Here is a 15,692-nt window from a genome sequence, read left to right as displayed (position 1 = left end):
CACTGAGTTTTTCTTGGGGGAACTGGAGGCGCCAGCAGGAAGTTCTATAACCTAATTGTTCTTAAAGAAAAAAAAAAAATCTGTTGCCATTGAGTTGATTCCAACTCATGTTCCATGTATCACAGAGTAGAACTGCTCTATAGGGTCGTAATCTTTACAGAAGCTGATCACCAGGCCTTCCTTCTTCGGTACCGAGTGGGTTCAAACCGCCAACCTTTAGGTTAGAGGTTGAGCACAAGCTGTTTGCACCACCCGGGGAATAGTCGTTCCTGAGGAGAGATACACTGCCTGGATGGAACTCTGAGCTGTGTTTGTCTGGTGGAAATGTGGACTAGGACCCAGGAGATGAGAATCCCAGGCACTCATTGATTAGTCGTTGACTGAACCACTGAGTTTAGGTTTGACCCTTGGCTTCAGGTTTGACTTTGCAAAGGTGGCAGTTTTCCATATTTGAGCTTTTCTGTCCATAAAGACATCCTTTCCTCCATGGCCCCATTGACTGCCCTGGGACATTCATCTCTCCCCTAAACCAGAGAGAGCCCAACAGCATTCCCAGCCTCTGGTTGCAGCCTGTGCCAGACACTCCTCCCCACGACAGCCACTGGGATCTTTGGGACATACAAGCCTGATGGCGATACTCTTCTGCTCAGAAACATTCCTTAGATACCATTTTTGTTAAGCTAGACCGACATACGTATTCATAGAGAAAGTGCTAAAAAGATATACTACCAAATGGTAACAGCCATTATTTTGTGCCGTGGGTAGACAGGTGGTTTTTTTCCCTCTGCACTTTTTTGGTATTCAAGAGTTCTGCACTGAGCCTAAGATAAATACTGTTTATTTTTCCAGGCACAAAAATACCATTTGGAAAAAAATAGAAGAAACCCTCCTGCCCAGAATACAGTGCCGATATCTTAGCCTTGCATTAAGCTCATACAGAGCTTCGACTTATCTTTGAAGACTCTTGCTTCACTAAAATTACCCATAGTTCCCTCAACCCAGACACAAGGAAGCTTCATACATGCTGTTCCCTGCCTGAAAACACGGTCTCCTCCCTCTACCACTACCATCTCTTTCACTGCTATCTCCACTCCCATCACCACAGCTTTCTCTGACTGTGGAACTCCTAGGCATCCTGCGAAGCCCACATCAAATGTACCTCCTTTAGAAACTCTAATCCCCTGGCTCAGAGGTTATTGTTTCCTCCATTCTGGGCTCATGGCAGTGTGCTAGTATTTCTCCCCTCACCCATCCTCATTAGGTTATGAGTGATACAATTGCCCATTCTCTAGAGGAAGCAACCAAAGTGCAGTAGTAGCCAGTAGCTGTATTTAAAAAAAAAAAAAAAAACCCATTGCCATCAAGTCGATTCTGACTCATAGCAACCCTATAGGACAGAGTAGAACTGCCTTGTAGGATTTCAAAGGCTGTAATCTTTATGAAGATTACAGGGTCGGTGAAAAGAGGGAGACCCTCAATGACATGGATTGACACAGTGGCTACAACAATGGGCTCAAGCATAACAATGATGATGAGGGTGGTGCAGGACCCAGCAGGGTTTCATTCTATCGTACACAGGGTTGCTATGAGTTGGAACCGACTTGACAGCACCTAACAACAACAGCAGCCATCTTCACGGGAGCAGATTGCCACCTCTTTCTCCTGTGGAGCAGCTGGTAGATTTAAACCACCAACCTTTTGGTTAGCAGCTGAGTGCTTAACTATTGTACCAGCAGGGCTCCTTATAGATGTATAACCAGGATCCAATCCAGACTGTCTGGCTGTAGGTTCTCTGCTCTTTAACTAACCAAGTAACCAGCTGCTGTCGTGTCAGTCCCGACTCATGGTAACCCTATGTGTGTCAGAGTAGAACTGTGCTCCAGAGGGTTTTCAGTGGCTGATTTTTCAGAAGTAGGTCACTAGGGCCTTCTTCCATGGCACTGCTGGGTGAATTTGAACAGGAACCTTTTGGTTAGTAAACCAGTGCAAACCATGTGCGCCACCCAGTAATCTTTCCGTAAGATTACAGCCGTTAAAAACTGTATGGAGCACAGTTCTATTCTGAAATACGTGGGGTTGCCATGAGTTGGAATCAACCTGATGGCAACTGGTTTGATTTTTTGGTTTAACAAACTAAGACACTATCTGTCCCCAAATGTAAATGGGACTTGCCCCAATATGTATGTTATCTATGCGAGCTCCTTGACATCGCTGCAGCTGCCCCATGATCGGTCCTGCCCCATCCAGGTCACGCACATCCAGGTTAGCCCTTCCTTCTCATGATTTCTTCTGCCAGTCATTTGCAGCCCAGCATATGCCACCAGCACCCACATGGTAGACCATAGCAATTATGGTGATCGCAAGCCTAAAGACTGGGTATGCTTTAAAAGTTCATTTTAGAACAGTACTATTTGATCCTTCCAGAATGTGGACTCCTAAATAAACTATTTCTGCAGTATTTGCACACAGTTGGCAAAGTATTGGTTTATCATTAGCCAGAGCTTTGGCCCCCAATGACTGTGTAGAACTGAACCATATAAAACCAATAACCCATTGCAGTTGAGTCCATTCCAACTCATGGCAACCCCACAGGACAAAGTAGAACTGCCCCATAGGGTTTCCAAGGAGCACCTGGTGGATTCAAACTGCCGACCTTTTGGTTAGCAGCTGTAACTCTTAACCACTATGCCACCAGGGCTTCTGGACCATATAGGGGGCCTGATTTATCCCAGCCTTCACCTGTGTCTCTGACGTTTGAATTTCCATTCTTTGGGGATGAGAAGTTGCCCAGTGATGAAGAGCTAGAAACACAGAGCAAAAGAAAGCATCTGGTCAAGTGCAGGGGAGGTGAAGCTGGACCAGGCCTCCGGCCTGAGGTCTTCTCAGTGTCTCTAGGTTTAGCAGCCCTGTGGGAAGGAAGGAGTCCACCTAGAGCAGGGAGGCAGCGGGCCCCATCATCATCCAAGTCACTGAGGGGGAGGAAGAAGACATGGCCACACCCCATGGAGAGTAAGAGACTGAAGCATTAGTGGGGAAGGTCACCATCTCCTTTGGGGAAAAATACTTTAAACCCGATCAATCACCCATGGCATTTCACAGATTTCCCTAAAGGAAGGAAAGACACAACTGCAGATTCAAAGCCCAGGAAAGTACTATCATAGTGCCAAAAAAAAAAACCCAAAAGGATCTGGGCTTTTTCATTTTAAAATGAGAGTGTCCCCCTGGCAGCCCTAGGCAACATCTGTTGGGCCTGACCCCAGGCGATTTTGAAAAGTGAGCCCTGAAGTGTGGGGCCTTAGTCTTGTTAGAATCACGTGATGCAAGTCGTTGAAACAGGTGACAAAGGCTTACGGGAAAGACCAGGTTTTAAAGTGGGGATCCCATGATTATAGACTTGAAAAGGGGAGGCAGATGGGGGTCATGACTCTGATGGCTGATACTTCAGAACTCTTGAGTTGCATATCTGGACAGATCCCTGTCCATAAACACTTCCTGAATGACTACAATAGATAAGGTTTTGCTAAGGTTAGATAAGGTTAGAGGGCCAGTAGGAAGTACAGACAGAGTTTTGTAGGGCCTTTATGTCCCTCTTGGTTCTCTGTAAGTTCAAAGCACCTCAAAATGTTGAAACTGGAAGGAACCTCAGAGATCTTCTTGTTCCACTCCCTCACTTCCACTCATTTAATCAACAAATATTTTTCAACTGCCTACTAGCTGCCAGGCACTGTTGTGGGCGCTGGAGCTGCAGTGCGTCAAGGAGACGTGGGGTTCCAGCTCTCATAGCATTGACATTCAAATGGAGGAACCAGACAATAAGTAAGTGAACAAATAAATACCCAAGGTAATTCCAGGCAGTGTCACATCTGTGAATAAAAAAAGACAGTGTGTTGTGATGGAGAATAATGGGCTGACTAGATTGTGTAGTCAGGGAAAGCCTTTGAGAAGGCATCATTTGAAATGAGACATGAATTATGAGAAGAAGCCCCACATGAAAATTCAGGGAAAGGGATTCCAGGCTGAGGGAATGGGAAGTGCCAAGGTCCTGTGGTGGTCACAAACATGATATGCTCAAGGTACAGCAAGAAGGTCAGTGTGGCTGGAGTGGAAAGGACAAGGCAGAGAATCTTGGAGAGACAGGCAAGGGTCAGATGTCCAGATAGCAGGGATTAGGAATTTATGGAATGGTAACGGCAGCTGTGGGCAGTTTTAACAGGGGAGATATACGTCTTGAATCTAGAGCAGAGCAGAAGATGAGCACCCAGGCCTGCAGACTTCTGTAGAGCTGTCTTCACCATATCACCTGCCCAGTGTGTGGTGGCAGCCCTGTCTTGCACCTTCTGACTTCTGCTTCAGTTTTCTAGACTTGCAGAGTGATACTTTGTCCTTCCTTCTATTTAAACCCTGAGCCAAGCCAGCAGGGAGATGTGCTTTCGCACAGAGCAATGTCTCCTCCTGAGCATATCTTTGGCCCTTAAAGAGGAATGAAACGTGATAATTAGTAACCAATTAATGTGCATTCCAACAAACTATATTTTAATTATTCTGTCATAGGTTGTCTGCGGGTGAAATATTCCATGTTAATTAAATCCTTTGAATAATCCAGTGAAAGCACCTCTCTTCCTTGATGTGCTGGTTAAAAGGAAGGCGATGGCAGACTTACGGCTCATGTCATTTGAGTTAATGGCATGAATCCTGCTTTGAGCTTTCATATGCTTATTGAACTAGTGATCTCTTACTACTTGCTGGACTTTTTATGTATAATTATCCCCTGTTACGTCTGAGAGCCGGCATTCTGACAAGCCGAGGCACCAGGAACTTTGCTGGGGAAACACTTGACCTGTATTTTGCTCTGGCTGTGACCATTGACTGGGTAGACTGTGTCCCTGCCATTCCTCATGCTACAACTTGTCCCCAACCTCGTCCTGAGAATTGGTCACTGTATCTTTGATTTTATGTGTTGCATAAACTTTGTATAAATTGTTTAACCATTGTATGAATTGTTTATGCACTGTATAAATTGTATATGTACTGTATCTTTGTTCTTATGCATTGAGCACCTACTCTGTGCAAATATCTGGTCTGGGGTCAGAGGAGACAAGTAGAGGTGCACGAGATCTTACAATAGCATTCTGCTCCCTGCTTCAAAGAAGGCTGGGGATTCGCAGGCTCAGGAGAAGGATGAGAAGAAGTTGTCCATGGCAGACACTAGGCGAAATTAACTAAGACAGAGGGGCTGATCTGCCCCTTTCCAGGGTTTTCCAGAAATCCTTGTCATCAAATTGCAGGAAATAGTTATGGGGGGGGCATGCGGTTCAGAGGTACAATTCTCGCCTTCCATGAGGGAGATCCAGTTCGATTCCCGACCAAAGCATCTCGTGCATAGCTACCGCCTATCTAACATTGGAGGCTTACGTGCTGCTGTGATGCTGAACAGATTTCAGCAGAGCTTCCAGACTAAGTCAAACTAGGAAGAAAGGCCTGGAAATCTACTTCTGAAAATCAGGCAATGAAAACCCTATGGATCCCAACGGTCCAATCTGCAACTGATCGTGGGGATGGTGCAAGACCAGGCAGCATTTTGCTCTGTTGTGCATGGGGTTGCCATGAGTCAGAGGCCGGCTCCAATGACAACTAACGACTAGAGAACTCTAGGTTCCTGCAGGATACATATAGTATTAATGCACTGTAGACAATTTGGGAAGAAGAGAAAACTTGATCCATAAGCCCACCGTGCTAATGAGACCAGGATCAGCTTTATGCTTCACTTCTATGAGGAGTCTTCAATAAGAGTGAGGAAAGGAGTTATTGGACAAAGCATAAGCAGAGGTCCCAGAGGGGGAAATTTTAAAACATGTTTAGGGATTATCAAATAATTGGATGTGCCTGGTATAGGATATAGTGAGATCATGCTGGAATCAAAGGATATGATTTTTCCTCCCAGAATGCGGAGGAAATTGAATGTCAGGCTAAGGAATTTGTGCTTCATTCTTCAAATAATGAGGAGTCAGGAAAGAGTTTGAGAAGGAGGATGACACGTTAGGATCTGTGTAGCAGAATGATCATTCTGGAGGTAATGAGTAAGACTGACTGAAGAGGAAGAAATTACTGGAAGGCGAGTAGTTACCTGGGGAGGTTTTTGCAATAGCATAAGGGAGAAAGAATAAGGCATTGAATGAAGGTGGCAGAAGTGAAGAAGGAAGACAGAATCATTGTGATTGGATGTGATGGGGAGGAAAGAGGTGGCAAAGATGAAGCAGATGTTTTCATTGTCTGTGACAGAGATTTGGTGGACATCAAACGTAGAAAACACAAGAAACTGAAGTTTTTACTGATAATGTGCCTTATTTCATCAATTCTAAAAAGTACATTTTTTTTTTTCCCCACATCTTAAGAGCCCTAAAATCAAGATAGGTTTCCCTGGGTAGTGCAGACAGTAAACACACTCAGCTGCTAACCTGAGGGTTGCAGGTTCCAGTCCACCCAGAGACACATTGGAGGAAAGGCCTGGGGATCTGCTTCCAACACATCAGCCATTGATGACACACATAGGTTGCCGTGAGTTGGAGTCAGCCGGTCTTGGCTGAAGTCGGGATGTCTCTTACAAATGAAGGCATCACTCAGTCCCTGTCCGGCAGGAAGTCATGTGGAAATCATGATGGTCTGCCCACGTGTGAACTTGGTGCCATGGCTTTTAATATTGCCATCACTTCCATTGGGCTATGTGCGTGGTTTGACGTACAAAAACAGCAACTGCTGAAAAAAAAAAAGGTAGGAGAAATTGTCAAATTCTTTCTTCCTTTCTTTCATTTTAATGAGTGTAATTTTGAAGCACTGAGAGGTTGTCGTGTCTGATTTACCCATTGAGCAGAGCTACCTTTAAGGCATGAAACGTCAATTTGCCAAAACACTCGTTGCTGCCTTTGAATAGAAGCTTTTTCACTTTTGGTGACATGTAATCCAGTTGGTGAAGGAATGAAAATATGAGTGATGTCAAGTAAGAAAATTCCCAGTATCAAGATTTGCTTGGAAGAAATTCCTAGAAACAATGACAGAACACACTTTAAAAAATTGATACGTCTTCAATAGTGTTGTGAAGGAGCCCTGGTGGCACAGTAGTCAAAGTGCTCTACTGTTAACTGAAAGGTTCAAAACTACCAGTGGCTCCACGGGAGAAAGATGTGGCAGTCTGCTTCCATAGAGAATTACAGCCTTGGAAAACCTATGGGGTCACTATGAGTCAGAATTGACTCAATGGCAGTGGATTTGGTCTGGCTTTGAGTCAATAGTCTTGATAGCACGGAGGAAATGTTGTGTGGAAAAACACTGACATGAAAGAATTGAAAGGGGATTCAGATTTCAAAGGTGAATAAGTTCTTGGAATACCCTAACCATTTCTTTTTCATTTTTATTTTCCATTTTGTGTATGTACAAGAATGATGTATGATTTTTTTTTTCTAATGACCAAATAAGTGTAAAAGGGCTCTTTTAATAAGTACACGTAGTTCCCGACTTAGGACATATTTGAGTTACTATGATCTGCTCTTATCACCGTCTTTTTTTTTTCATCTCATCGTTAGTAATACGTACTGCATACAGTGTTGCAGTGCATAATTTGCTGATGTTATCATTCTCATACCAACCCCCAAAGACAAATAAAGACCGGAGTTATAAAAATACTACTAATAAAAGGCAATAATAATGAAAACTAAAAAAAAAGGAGGTATTCAACTTGCCTCAGAACCGACCTAGACAAGAGTCATCAGAACAGAGAACCTTGTCATATGTCGGGGACTACCTGTATAAAATATTTATTCTAAGTAACAAGAAAGCTTGTATCATACTTTTTTTCTTTCCTAGTGGTACATAAAATAATGGTACATTTGAAATCGAGGGCATGTTAGATTCAGTGAAATGTGGCATTTGTAACATTCAACCTCCCAACTCAGGGCAGCTCAGAATGAGGGAGAGGGTAAAGCTAAAGAACTCTCACAGTGTAGTGTGGAAATGCGAGATGATGTTGAAAGTTTGGAAAACAGTTTCGTAGGTTCTTATAAACTTAACCATACACTTGACCTGAGGCCTAGGCATTCCAGTCATGGATATTTACCCAAGAGAAATGAAAACAGATGTTCCCCCAAAGACTTGTCCCTGAATGTTTATTCATAATAGCCCAAACTGGAAATAACCAGATGTCCGTTAACTGGTGAGCAGATAAACACATGAACTAATGACTCATGTGACAATATGAATGGATCTCAAAAGCCTTACGAGAAGTGAAAGAAGTCAGACACGAGAGACTGCAAACAGCATGATTCCATTTATATGTTATTCTAGAAAAGGCACAACTCTAGGGACAAAATGAATCCGTGATCCCAGAAGCTGTGGGTGGGGGGAACAGACTGACTACAAAGTGCCAAGAGGGAAATTCTGGGGTTAGTGAATTATCTATAGCTACCTTGATTTTTTTACCTTGATTATATGGTGGTTATACAACTGTACATGAACTCTGGTGATGCAATGGTTAAGCACTCGGCTGCTAACTGAAAGGTGGGTGGTTTGAACCCACCAGCCCCTCCATGGGAGAAAGATGTGGCAGTCTGCTTCCATAAAGATTTACAGCCTTGGAAACCCTATGGGGCAGTTCTACTCCATCCTACAGCGTTGGTACGAATCAGAAGCAACTTGATGGCAATGGGTTTGGTTTTGGTTTGTATACATTATATGCTTGACAAAACTTATTGAACTATCCACAGAGAAAAGTGTAAAATTTATGGTGTATAAAAAAAAAAATAATAATTTTTTTTTTTAAGCTATAGCTCAATAAGTAAACCTGATTTTTTTTTTTTTTTAACTTGGGTATAAATTTGAAACTGACCTGAGTTCAAAATCCAGCTCTTCTTCTTCTTAGCTGTGTGCCCTGTGCAGCTTGCTTAACCTCTTTAAACAGACCACAGGTTCTTCATTTAGAAAGGGGAGATAGCAAGGCCTGCTGAATAGGGCTTTGTTGCGAGGACTAAGTGATGTAATATATGTAAAGTATTTGAAGAAATTGACAAGGAGTAAGTGCTCAATAATGGTAGCTCCCATGCTAGCAGGACCACAGGCAGTTTCATTACTGAGGAATTAATCAGTTGTTGGGATGACAGAATTGTATAGGCCAATCAATTGCTTGTGGCTGAAACCATCATTCTGATCAAAACAATGTTGAAATACAGGCTCCAGGGAGGTGCAGCCTGAGCCATTTACAGGCTGTGCATTCAAGCCTTCACAGCCACTGCTTACACGATCCACCTCTTGGTTAGAAATTTTACAGAAAGGGAGCCAGTACCAGGGAAAGTTATACTGAGCAGGGCCCCAAAGACACATGGGAGGCTGAGCACAGTCCCCGGCCCAGAAATAGAGGGTTGATTTGAGTTGACTTGTGCTTCCCACTGACAATTGAATATACACACACAGCAAAATGCATCAAGTATTTACTATATTTACATACCGTTATATTTACATCCAGAATTCTCTTTAGAAGTGAGGATAGCAAGACTTCGACTCGCTTACCTTGGGCATGTCATCAGAAAAGACTAATTGCTAGAAAATGACATCATGTTTGGTAAAGTAGAGGGTGAGCGAAAATGAGGGAAACGCTCAGTGAGATGGACTGACACAGTAGTTGCAACAATGGGTCCGTACATACCAACCATCATGAAGATGGCCCAGGATTGGGCCTCGTTGTGCTCTGTTATACATAAGGTCGCTGTGAGTTGGAGCTGACTCAATGGTAACCGACAAAAACAAGAACACGTTAAGCATATTACATTCATTGGTCTGATATAATCTTCACAAGAACCTTATAGTCCGAGAAACATCTCACAACATGGACATATTTGGAGGACATCATGCTGAGTGAAATAAGTCAGGCACAAAAGGACAAATATGATATGAGACCACTACTATAAAATGACAACAAAAGGATTACACACAGGAAAAAAGAAAAAGAAAAGATTCTTTAATGGTTACCAGGGACAAGAGGCGGAGGGAGGGAAAATTACCAGTTAGATAGAAGACGTGAGTTAATATTGGTGAAGAGAAAGGCGATACATAATATGGAGGAAGTCAGTACAACATGATCAAGGCAAGAGAGGACACTGAGAGGAATGCAAGAAAAAGGGCAACTATGCCAACTACAGTGCCCCGGTGGCATAGTGATTAAGAGCTTGGATGCTAACCAAAAGGTCAGCAGTTAGAATCCACCAGCTCCTCCTTGGAAACCCTATGGGGCAGTTCTACTCTGTCCTTTAGGGTTGTTGTGAGTCAGAATTGACTCGATGGCAATGTTTTGTTTTTGTTTTTTTTTGGTTTTATGCAACTACTATTAGACAATCCTGCATCGATAGTTTTAACGAACAATAATTTACAAATAGACAAATAGGCAGATAGATACTCCAAAAGGTATGGGAGGATGTAAGGAAACACACCCACCAGCAAATATAGATTTGGTGGTGGATATTTCTACATACATGACTGTAGGTGCAGCTCATATAGTACATACAAGTAAGGGAAACCTAGTAGACATAACCAAACACCTCCAGGGATGAAGTTCCTAGGCTAGAAGACAAAAAGGGCCATGGACTCGGGGGACATCAACATCAATTGGCACAACATAGTACATAAAGACAATTGTTCTGCATCCTACTTTGGTGAGTAGCATCTGGGATCTTAAAAGCTTTCGAGCAGCCATTTTAAATGCAGCTATTGGTTTCTTTCCATCTGGAGCAAGGGAGAGTGAAAGAGACCAAAGGCTCAAGGGAGCAATTAGTCCAAAGGATTGATGGACCACGTGAACCACACCCTATACAACTCTGAGACCAGAAGAACTAGATGGTGCCCAGCTACCACTACTAGCTGTTCTGACTGAGATCACACTAGAAGGTCTTGGACAGAGCAGGAGAAAAATGTTGAACAAAAGATCAAATTCATAGAAAAGACCAGGCTTGATGGTCTGACAGAGACTGGAGGGACCCCCAAGACTACAGACCTGAGACATCCTTCTGACCTGGAAAGGAAGTCGTTCCCAGAGACGACCTTCCAGCTAAACAATAAGCACATAAGATAAACAATAACACCTGAGAGGAACGTAATCCTTAGAACAATCAATTATACAAGATTAAAAAGGCGATATCTGCCCTAAAACAAAGATTAGAAGGCTGGCAGAAAATCAGAACAAAAGAAAGTGAAGAAACCAGGGTGGAAGTGGGGAGAGAGCTGGCACACTGTGGGGAATGACACCAAGGTCGTGAAACACTTTATGTACAAACTATCAAACGGGAGACTAACTTGCTCTGTAAACCTTCACCTAAAGCACAATAAACGAAGAAAGAAACAAAAAAGAACCTTATGAGGCAGAAACTATGAGTATCCCAATGGAACAGATGAGAAAACACTGATTCAGAGAGGTTAAGGGGAATTGCCAAGGTCACAGCCTGTAAGGACCAAAGCCTGGATTCAAACCTCCACTGTCCTGGTCAGATGGGCCTTAGCCATACACTAGACCAAGTGAAAAATCTGGGAACCCAACGCAAAGGCAAAAGGTCTAAGTGCCGAGTGCACAGGGCTACCTGTGAGGGTGATGTGCTTGAGAAAGGGGTGCTTGGATAAGGAGTTCTTGCCTCAGAGCTCCTGGGGGGAGGGTAGGTAAAATACCTGAGGCTCCAGGGTTTGGGGTGTGCTGTGCTTGGAGACCCAGCTACTTCGGACTTCTTCTTTGAAAGCAGTCCTGAGCATCCTGTAAGACCACTTACCCTCCCCGTGATGCTTTAAGGAGACCAGTAGCTTCCAAAGCCCTGAGAAGGAGGAAGTCCTGATAATACCAGTGGCCATTGAGTGGATTCCGACTTATGGTGACCGCCTTAGTGTCAGAGTAGAACTGTGGTCCACAGGGTTTTCAATGGCTGATTTTTCAGAGGTCGATTGCCAGGCCTTTCTTTTGAGACATCTCTGAGTGTACTTGGACCTCCAACCTTTTGGTTAGCAGTTGGGTGCTTTAACCATTTACACCACTCAGGGGGTTCCCTGATAATAAGTCGACACCTTACTACTACAGGTAACCGTGTGCTTTGTAGTAATAGCCTGAGCAGCCATTGAGCATCCCTCTTCCTGGCCTGTTGTTACCTTGCTGAATCTCCTCAGCTAAGTCCCTGTTCCTCTCTGAGCAACTCCTTCCCCATCTATAAAATGAGTGGGCAGACCTGGATGTTTTTTGGGTTCCCTTCCAGTTTGGGTGCTCTCCTATGGCATGCCGCAATGCCTCTTTATATCTCAGTTGCTTTGCCATGCATTTACTGGCTCCGTTTTGGGGAGGTGTCCTGGGACTCTTGGCCCCTCCTTGGGGCCAGGGCTACAAAATCCTGCCTTTCACTGAGAAAACCTGTAGAAGTCAAATTAAAAAAAAAAAAAAAAAAAAGACTCAGGTAAATCTTAAAACCTAAAAATAGATCTTTAAACTTTTACAGCCTCTAAAAATGTTAGAGTTGGATAAACCTTATTTTAAGTGTTTAACTTGTCAACCTCAAGGTGGCCAAACCAATCCCATCACCTCCCTCTACATTAAAGATACACGTATAATTCTTTTTTTTTTTTTTTTAAGGAAAAATAACATAACACCCAGTAAGATCTGTTTTTGCAAACCACATACCATAAGATACAAGAGTCTTAAAAAACACAAAGAAGAATTTTGGTTTTAAGAGGATGAAATAGACATTTCAATCTAAGAAATCAAGAATATACATAAAAATGTACAAGAGTGTATATTATTACAACGATGATGTAAAATGTAAGAAAAGCACATATAAATGAACAGGGCACCCTTCACGCAGCTGATACAATAGCTGAACTAAATGTGTTCAGTTAACAAACATATATTATGTATGCCCCATTGTGCTAATCTCTGCACTGGGGGCCCTAGTGAATAAGACATGGTCTCTGCTCTCAAGGAATTCCTCCAGCATTGGGTGGGAAATCTATACCCGCCCACCCAGGAAGTGCTCTGGGGGAACTGTGCCAGACCCCAGAAGAACTCAAAGCTGTGATTAACTCTATCTGAGGCCAATGGAGATAGGCTTTCCCTTACGGTAAATTGCAAAATCTTCACCGTGTTTTACCAGCTCTCCCTGAGAGAGCCCTGGTAGACATAGCTAGCCTCATCTCCCCTTGCCTTTCTCCCTTTTAAACTCTACACACTCTTCAGTTTCTTAAGCAGTGCTGGACTCTGTCTTTCAATGACAGATGGATAGACGGATGGATGGACAGATGGACGGATGGACGGATGGACGGATGGATGGACAGGTGGTTGGGTGGTTGGATGGATGGATGATAGACAGGCAGGCAGGCAGGCAGACAGACAGACAGACAGACAGATAGACAGATAGAAGATAAACTGCCACCTAGTCTATTCTAACTCGTGGTGACCTTATTTACAACAGAATGAAATGTTACCCAGTCCTGTATCAGCCTCAAGATCACCAGCATGCTCGAGTCCATCATTGCAGATATAGTTCCATGTCATCTCACTGAGGGTCTTCCTTGCCCTTGTTGGCCCTCTACTTCACCAAGCACGATGTCCTTCTCCAGTGATTGATCCCTCCTGGTGATATGTCTAAAGTAACCAGGTCAGACAGTGTTCTATTGTGATCCATAAAGTTTTCATTGGCTAATTTTTGGGAATAGATCATCTGGCCTTTCTTCCTAGTCTGTCTTAGTCCACAAGCTCCACTGAAACCTATCTGCCACTGGTGACCCTTTTGGTATTTGAAATACTGATGGCGTAGCTTCCAGCATCACAGCAACACAAAAGCCACCACAGTATGGCAAAATGACAGATGGGTGGTGGTCTTTCAACTCTAGGCCTTCACATACGCTATTCCCTCTGCCAGAAACACTCTTCCCTGCCCACTCTTCCACCTGACTAACTCCTGGAGGAAATTTGGATGGAGATGACATCAGCCTGGGTATCACCTCCTCAATGAGTTCTTCCCTGGTGCCCCAGACCAGGTGAACCCATATCACGTATCCTCATGGCACCACATGGGTCCCATTTTGTTATGTGCACGCCTTTGTGTATTTTTCCCTGGTCTGTGTCTGTCTCTTCACCTGAGTGGTAAGCTCATCGGGACAGAGGTCTGTCTATCTTGTTCACGCTGTACTTGAGGTCCCAGCAGTTGCCTGGCACAGCCAGTGCTCAGTAAATACCTGCTGTAGTTGAATGTGTTGAGCTGGGCTTCCTCTGAGAATCAAGTAAGGGAATGACTGTGAACGTGCTTTGCAAGTCATAAAGCTGTGGGCACATGAACTGGGTTATGATCATTTCTCTCCTAGCCAAGACTGTGTTGTATATGCAGTGATCCACCGCTCTCACACTTCTGCAAGGCACTGCATATTAAAGTTGTCTGTGTGTTTTCTTGGCAAACAGAAAGTAATTTGCATTTGGGCCTTAAGATGTTTGCATTTGGAGCTGCCCTGTTTGTGTTTCTAACATTTCTGCTCTCCACTTTGGAATCCAGCCTAGAGCTTTGGAGGGGGCTCAGGAGGAGTAAGCTATTAGCATGGAAGGTGCTGGAAACTGTTCTAGGTCAAGGAAAGCAGGAGTTAATGGCAGGAGCAGCCTTGCCTGGCCCTGGGGAAAGTCCAGAAGGCCTCTCCATCTGGCCGTCCATTTAGAAGCCTGACCTCTTTGCAAGCAGCAAGCAGCTGAGCCCATTAAAATGCAAGATACCTGCTGGGTATCTGAGAAGGAATCTGGTAGTCAGAAATTAACCCCTTTGGGGGCATTACAGGCTCCATCTCCATGTGACAGGAATGTGTACTACAGTGACGGTAGTCATCTTCTCTCAGACTCTTGCCTAAGGCTGCATGCCTCATCAGAGCCTATCGTCTCCCTTCTGTGTGCCTCAGTCTTCTCATCTTCAAATGGGGATGGTGCTTTCTACTCTACCCATCTCACCCTTGTTGGTTGGGGTAAGTGGTTGAAAAAATGGATCTGATTGGGCTTTGTAAGCTGAAGAGCACATTACAGATCCAAGAAATTGTCATTTCTGTTTCTAGCAAGCATTCATTAGTAGACACAAACTCCACAGCTTTAGTTTATAAAGCCACTTGTGTCTCCAAGGAACTCCATCCTCATGCCTCAGGCCATGGGCACACCTCCTGGAGAATTCTTTGGGTACTTCAAAAGATAGAGGATGAGTCCTAGGCTTTCGTTTTATTCCACAGGCATTTGCTGAGCAATTGCTACATAGATATACAAAGAGGGGGACAGGCCTTGCCTTGGAGGACCCAAGGACCCTTCCAGGAAAGTGGCTTCTACCTACCTACGAAATGATACGGGATAAAAAAAAAAAAAAAAATTTTTTTTTTTTTTTTTTTTTAGAAGATAGGATGGAGATAGCACTGAGCTATGAGTCAGGAGAACTGAGTTCTTATCCTGGCCTTGCCTGGCCCTGGCTACATGGCCTTGGCAAGTCGTCTCTCTCGGTCTCAATATTCTTCTCTATGTTGTTGTTGTTAGCTGTCGTTGAGTCAGACCCCAACACATGGCGACTCCATGCACAACAGAACGAAACACTGCCCAGTACTGCACCAGCCCCATGATCAGTTTCGGATCAGACCATTGTGATAGTGTTTTCATTGGCTGATTTTCTAAAGTA

The sequence above is a fragment of the Elephas maximus genome, chromosome 19, assembly GCF_024166365.1.
Source record: "Elephas maximus indicus isolate mEleMax1 chromosome 19, mEleMax1 primary haplotype, whole genome shotgun sequence".
Classification (NCBI taxonomy): Eukaryota; Metazoa; Chordata; class Mammalia; order Proboscidea; family Elephantidae; genus Elephas; species Elephas maximus.
Note: the sequence above shows the minus strand (reverse complement) of the source record.